This window comes from Coregonus clupeaformis, chromosome 8 (genome assembly GCF_020615455.1).
Source record: "Coregonus clupeaformis isolate EN_2021a chromosome 8, ASM2061545v1, whole genome shotgun sequence".
Classification (NCBI taxonomy): domain Eukaryota; kingdom Metazoa; phylum Chordata; class Actinopteri; order Salmoniformes; family Salmonidae; genus Coregonus; species Coregonus clupeaformis.
The window spans coordinates 56377622-56385399 of record NC_059199.1 but is presented as its reverse complement, the minus strand read 5'-3'; the positions used below and the strand labels follow the sequence as shown (position 1 = coordinate 56385399).

Here is a 7778-nt window from a genome sequence, read left to right as displayed (position 1 = left end):
ATTTATGCACAGTCACTTTACCTCTACCCACATGTATATATTACCTCGACTAACCGGTACCCCCTGTATATAACCTCCCTACTGTTATTTTTATTTTACTGTTGCTCTTTAATTATTTGCTATTTTAATTTTGTTCTTAAACGGCATTGTTGGTTATGGGCTTGTAAGTAAGTATTTCACTGTAATGTCTATACCTGTTGTATTCGGTGCATGTGGCAAATAAAATTTGATTTGATTTGAGACCTTTCAATAATGTCCACAAAATTGGAATGAAACTGTCATACTGGGGCTTTTAATAATGTTTGCAGTAAGATATGTTCTAAACAGCAAAGGACTTGAAGTGCAACAATATTATTTTGTATATGGGATTAAGAAGATGTAACATATATTTTGATGACCTGTATGAAAAATGATGGGGCGGCAGATAGCCTAGCGGTTAAGAGCGTTGGGCCAGTAACCGAAACATAAGTTGCTGGTTAGAATCCCAGAGCCGACTAGGTGAAAAATCTGCCGATATGCCCTTGAGCAAGGCACTTAACCCTAATTGCTCCTGTAAGCCGCTCTGGAAATAAGAGTCTGGTAAATGTTTGAAAAAAAATGCTTTTAAAAAAAACAAAAAGGGATAATCTGTGCTTTCCGTCTCTTTTGTCCTCTAAACATTATCATATGATAGAGATTAGAACAAATCATGTTCAGTATCTTCACTTGTCTGACCACAGCACTGCTCATTTTCATTCTCTTCTAATCAGGGACTGATTCAAACCTGGAAAACGAGGTGAGTGAACTCTGACCTATGAAACAAATCATATTTATTGATCAATAAACAGCCAGGCAGAAAATAATGATGCTACTGTTGATACTGAATAATATTTAATGGACTGGTGTTGATATAAGGGATGTAATTACCATTTATAATAACCCACTGGGACCTGTAGAATACTCCCAATGTAACTACTGCACGCGCTATTCAAATCCACAGGAACCGATTTATCATGCTGAGCAAATTAACAAAATATGGGAGAAATAGGCTACTTGTGTTTTTTTGGCAAATTAATTTCTCAAGCGCCTTATTAGACCACGTCACTATTAAATGTCCTGATATTACAAAAATGTTGTTTGTAGAGTTTGTACAATACACTCTTGCACTAAAGTGGAAATTGACTGTATGGTGCCAACCAAAAGATACCTTGGCAAACACATCCGACTGGATTGGGACGTGTATTTGGGTTTCAGGGCAACAGTATGTTGGAGACAGATATGCAAGATAACCCGATTAGGAGTCAGACTTTACAGAGAAAATAAAAATCAAGGTTTGTAGTATCGTATTAAACAATCCTACAAACCTTTTCCAATGACTGGGACTGGTAAATAATTGGAAAATTCTCATAATGTACAAAAACATTGTTAGGCATGCAAGACCTTCAGGTTATACAATGGAGGCCAGAGTATGCAGTTTGAAAACAGTCTTTATTTGGAGCAGTGTTGGGATCAGTTGAGAGAGAACACAGTGTGGTCTGTGTGGATATGGAGGCTGATCTGGGATCAGAACATGCCCTTCCTGTAGTGGTGGATCAGCTCTGACACGTCCTCCTTACACACCTTTATCCAGCCGTCCTCCTTCATGTAGTAAACTGGACAGACACAGTTACACATAAATGCATTTTAAAGGTATTGTTTACATTTTATTTTCCTATGATTCAGCATATGAATACTTTTTAATATGGATAAATACTTATGAGATTAGATTTTAATTTTATATTTAGTTATAACCTCTTGAATGGAATTCACACCTGGAATTTACACAACAAAACAAACAATATCTCAACATACATCAAACTCAATCCTGCAGCTATCTATGCTTCACATGGTCTCACATGAACTGACTTCAAGTCAAGTCAAATGAAATTAATCATTATAGAATGAGTATAGGTTCAGAACAAGGTCACTCACGGTTGACCACTCCTCCAGAGTAGGCGTCTCTGTGCGTGGGTGATGCCACGGCGGCCCAGCTCGTACGCCTCCTCTAACGTCATGTCCTCCACTCCGTATGCATAGCTGCTACCACAACCAGTAGAGAACATACGACCAGAGAGACGTGTGGCGTTATTTTTTAAAACATTTTAGTCATTTAGCAGACGCTCTTATCCAGAGCGACTTACAGTTAGTGAGTATACATTATTTTTTTCATACTGGCCCCCCGTGGGAATCGAACCCACAAACCTGGTGTTGCAAACGCCATGCTCTACCAACTGAGCTACATCCATGCCGGCCATTCCCTCCCCTACACTGGACGACACTGGGCCAATTGTGCGCCACCCCATGGGTCTCCCGGTCACGGCCGGCTACGACAGAGCCTAGATTCGAACCTGGATCTCTAGTGGCCTTAGACCACTGCGCCACTCGGGAGATATCATCCATGTAGTACAAACCAGGGCCCTGGACAGCAAGACACAAATATATTGATACTCATCAACAGACATGACAACTGGAGACAATCCAATGGTAGTCACAAATGGTGGGTATCATCAGGATGAAAATGTGAGCTATAAAATCAGGCTTTCAAATAAACACTCACATACACACCACTCACACACACACTCCACTCCCTCCCTGTACCTTATTGTCCCAGCCAACGATCATGCTGCTTGGAGAGGCCCATGCCTCTGTAGCCCAGCAACATGTCGTGTGTTTTCCACCTCGGACAGTAATGTGGATATGTCGTGAAAACTCTTCACCACAACTTTGACCGTTGCCAAGTGGCCAGTCCATCTCTGGTCCAAGAGACGTTTCAGGGTATCGCCTTTGTACAGAATTAGCCACGGTTGGCTTCCTGATGAAGTTGTACAGCATGTTGCATACTCCAAAAAAATCATCGACAGCTGCTTCACTGAACATGGCATGAATCACAACCAGATGAAGGTGGTGATTAAAGCAGTTGTTGATGATCACAAGTTTACTGGAGAACGGAGACCAAGTAGAGACTTTCGGACAAGGTGGATAATTGTATAATATGAGGCAGTTTATTCAGAGGTAAAGATATCTGTAAATAGCGTGCACGGACCCGTTACGTCAACCTCGTAGGGGAGATATCCGAGAGAGCCAGCCCCTAAACATTGTGTGCTGACATTTTTATACAATAAAATAAAGTAGGTTGATTCTAGTAGTTCTGATCTTCTGATTGGTCCTGATGAGTTGGTCGAGGTCACTTCCATTGCATTGGCTCTGAGTCGGGTTCTCTGTCTTCAGATGTTCAGCCTAAGAGAAGGGGGTTTTTGTGTGTGTGTGCTAACAATGATGATGTGTGTGTGTGTGTGTGTGCGTGTGTGTATGTGTGTGTGTGTGTGTGTGTGTGTGTATTGTGTGTGTGTGTATGTGTGTGTATGTGTGTGTGTGTGTATGTGTGTATGTTTAACAATGATGATGTGTGTGTGTGTGTGTGTGTATGTGTGTGTGTGTGTGGGGGGGTGTGTGTGTGTATGTCCTCAGAGCAATAACTCGTGAGTTGGGAGAACTGAGAGACCTATGGCGTGGGTGTTGTCCATAGCCACCTGCTGATAAGGCCGACAAGATAGAAGTCTTTGTGCATTGTATTAAATCCAAAGGCCCAACACAAGATGGGTTATGCACAAGATTTTAGTCAGACCAAGCTATAACATAATATATTTACTACGACAAATCCCTCTCTTCACGTCTCCCCAGAGACGTGACCAAGTAACAGTAAAGAAGGAAAACTTAAGACGTGACACAAGCTAACAGTGTAATTGGCAAAATAGGGAAAACTTTATCAGAAGATAAAGTTTTACATTCCCCCTCTTCACGTCTCACAAGAGACGTGACATAAAGCTTAAATGCTGCAATTTGGCAAAATAGGGAAAACTTTATCAGAAGATAAAGTTTTACATTCCCCCTCTTCACGTCTCACAAGAGACGTGACATAAAGCTTAAATGCTGCAATTGGCGAAAATAGGGAAAACTTTATCAGAAGATAAAGTTTTACATTCCCCCTCTTCACGTCTCACAAGAGACGTGACAAAAGCTTAAATGCTGCAATTGCAAAATAGGGAAAACTTTATCAGAGGATAAAGTTTTACATTCCCCCTCTTCACGTCTCACAAGAGACGTGACAAAAGCTTTCAAATGCTATTCATCATCCAGATATCCTTGGTCAGCATCGTCAATAGCAAGCAAAGGAAACATCTGACCGTTATCTGCAGGATGTGGATCAATAGCGGTGGTTATAATCCTGGTTGTCAGTGTCCGTATGCATGGAATGCAACAGCATCCACAAAGCACTAGAATTGCAGCAAAAACAGAGATGGATACAAGTATAGAAGAAACAAGCGTTTTATATTTACCAAACGCATCCATCCAAGAGTCCCACATTGAAGTATCCACCCCTGAGTGGCTCTTCATTTTGCCATTAAGAGTTCGTAACCCTTCCAGGGCGACAGTCAAGCTGCCATCTGTGGCTGTATTGTTGGGAATAAAGGTACAACATTGTTCACCAAACATAGCACATACTCCCTCCTTTTTCAGCCAGGAGCATGTCGACAGCAATACGATTTTGGAAAGCCATGAGAGAGGTCGCAGCCAACTGGCCATGCACCGCCTCAAAACCTTGTTGTGTCCAATTGCCTAATTTTTTGAACATTAAAATGGACATAATTGATTCTGTCAACATTTTTATTAATTGTGCACCACCAGCAAAATGAAGATTCAAAACCTGCGGCTACTTGGTCAATCAATTTATACTCATCTGGTACCCCCTAGGGACCCCAATTGCATCAATGTAGGTTGGGTCCCCATGAGTAGAGCCCACAGCGCCTGGTCCTGGTAGGAATTAAGTCAGACACATGGGTCACCAGCTCCTGAACACCTGTTGGATACACAGAAATTGGTAGCAAAAGAGAGACTAGTGCACAGGTGCCTGTGGCATTTCCAGGCAGTCCATCAAACAGATGAACGCCTCCACACCACCACCAGACATCAGCCCTGGAAACAGGTTTAAACTCAGCATTAGGCGTATAGATAAACCGACACCATCCAACAGGTACCATACCCAACAATGGTAGACCTTTCGTGAGATTAACACAGGTAAAGTTAGCTCTAGCCACCTGATAGGAAAAAATTGGTTTCTTAGTTGCTTTAGTAACCAAGGGATGAACTAACGTCCCATAGTGTACAATTGGCGGAAGGGTTGTCATGTTTCATGACAGACAGGAAGCATTCTGGCGTAATGGCGGCAGGGATAATGCGAAGCAATGGCCGTGCCCCCATACAAACCACACAACTCTGATGAGTCACCTTTGCCGCTTCCTCAGTCAACAAGAGCCAGTTGTTAGAAAGGCCGGAGACACCTGTAGCGGTCAGGATTGCATCATCCAAAGTAGGTGGAGTGGTAAGTAAAATAATAGAATTATTCTTATTACCATTTTCATTAATAGCCTGTGCTTTTGTGTTATTAATATGACAAATTCGAACATTCCAATGGACTGGTGCAGTGGTACAGCTACATAAGGAGCAAGTCTAAAGTCCTGCAGCCTAATGCAATACCAGGATAGATAGTAAATTTGAGTCCTTTAGAGTTTTTTGTCAAAGTCAAGAGTTTCCTCCATTGTTTTCCCTAATGTAGTAGAGGTGCAACTGGACCAGTCATAATTAGTCTCACATACCAAGTTTGTCCAAGTCCAATCGCTATGGGTGACCCCACTGTCATATACCAGTCCCAGTCACGGTAGTAGGTAAGTTCTCTGAAGTCTACCCACGGCACTGTCGCAGTAGTGGTAACATTAAAGGGTATACATAATGTGGTGCTTCTATACAATTGTCTGGGCCCACAGGAAAGGGTGTTAGAGACAACTTGTCGTTTATTTACGTGGTGGCTGTGGCTTACATTCTGATCTGGGCTCAATGTGCCGGAGTGCAGGTTGGTCGGACGTATGGTTGTGGCATTGAATGTGTCGTTAGGTTTACTAGTGGGTGTAATGGGTGTCTGTGTCATGTGCTGTACTGACCAGAGTATGATTCCTAGAGTAACCCCAATAGTTACAATCAGCAAAACAAGGAGTGGAGCAGAGCACCCCAGTCTCTCCCATGGTGGTCTGTCCCTCCTCTGTTTTTCCCTCCAGTATCTGAAGATGGGAGTCTCCTCCACATATTCAGATAGTGTTGGTGTCAAGAATTTGATCCGAATTTAATGTGATTAAATCACTTCTGACTTCAGTCAGGGTTCTGGAAGGAGTTGGTGCTGGTGTACAATGTGTCAAGTGGTGCCAAGGTGCGCCTGATTTACCTTTGACCTGGACTGAGTGTGAAGTAACCTCCTTCACTTCGTACGGTCCAGTCCACCTGGGATCTTGCCACTTTCTCTTGTGAACCTTGATCCTTACCCAGTCGCCAACTTTTACCTTCAGCAGCGCCGGATCTCCCGTCAGCTCCCCCTCTTGGACCTTGTGAATCTGTTTGGAGAGAGCTGCAGAGAGTTCCGTTAGTTTTCTCACATATTCAGACATTACAATTTGTTGTACATCAAGGGCGGGCATATGACCTCCCTCCCTTGGTGGACCAGGCATGACTCTACCAGTCATAATCTCATGTGGAGAGAGATGGGTGCCTGCTCCTGGAGAGGCTCTCATGGCCATCAACGCCAGGGGCAGAGCTTCAACCCACGTCAACTTTGAACCTGCACATACCTTTGCTATCTTAGCCTTCAAAGTTTGATTGGCGCGTTCCACGAGGCCCTGAGATTGCGGCCGGTACACAGACCCAAACTTGTGCACTGTCGAACCTCTCCTCCACCTGTCTCAGGTGTTGGTTACTGAAATGGGACCCGTTGTCGGATCGAATTTGTCTTGGAACCCCATACCTTGGTATGAGTTCAGTCTGCAGCCACTTAATAACTGACCTAGCATCCTCACGTGCTGTTGGTATTGCCTCAACCCATTTGGAGAATCGATCTACCATTACCAATAAGTACCTTTTCCCATTAGTTACATTATCAGCCCCCATGTCAGTGTAATCTATGCTAATGTCCTGAAAACATGCATTAGGTACTGGGTATGAACCCATGGGTGTTTGGAAAGGTTTCTTTGGGTTGTGGCTGCCACAAATGCTGCACTCATCACAAAACAAGTCTGTCATGTCCTCTAATGTGTGGGTGCCACCAAATATGGGAAACCTTCTGTAAAGTTTTGAGTTTTCCCTTCATGGGTGGGCCCATGAGCCTCACGTATCAGCTCGGGGCAGAGATTAGCTGGGGCCACCAACCTGCCGTCATGGCATCTCCAAAGTTCATCAGGTCCTTTGGTGGCTCCCATCTGTCCCCATACCGAGTGCTCATACGGGCCCGCTGTGAATTGTAGTTCCTTTATGTGTTGGTCTGTGAGTTCTGTTCTAGCTGGTTGAGTCTGCAGCACCATCTGTCTTGGAGTGTAGCCCCAGCTTTCTTGGCTGCTTTGTCAGCTGCGTCATTTCCCTCGCTGACTTTGTTCTTGAGTTGCTGATGTCCTTTGCACTTCATGATGGCCACCTGCTCAGGTAGTGAGACTGCTTTTATCAGTCTCTCCATTTGTGCCTTGTGTTTGATCGGAAGGTTTCCTGTTGTGGTGAAGTTACGTCTGACCCATTGTGGTCCATCTGTATGGACTGCTCCATGAGCATATGCTGAGTCAGTGTAGATGTTCACAGTCTTTCCTTCAGCCTTTTCCAGGGCTTGAGTCAAACCAATGATCTCGGCTAGTTGGGCTGAGGCAGGTTGTGGGATGATGTCTGATTCCAGG

At 43.8% G+C, this 7778-nt stretch overlaps 1 long non-coding RNA gene across 1 annotated transcript; it reads right to left on the bottom strand.

Moving 5' to 3' along the window:
* Positions 1-1448: 1448 nt before the first annotated feature.
* Positions 1449-2178, bottom strand: LOC121571981. Its single transcript, XR_006001787.2, has 2 exons — positions 1951-2178; positions 1449-1631 (listed from the first exon to the last, which is right to left on the bottom strand). It is a non-coding gene; the product is annotated as an uncharacterized LOC121571981 (long non-coding RNA).
* Between the last annotated feature and the right edge of the window lie 5600 nt (positions 2179-7778).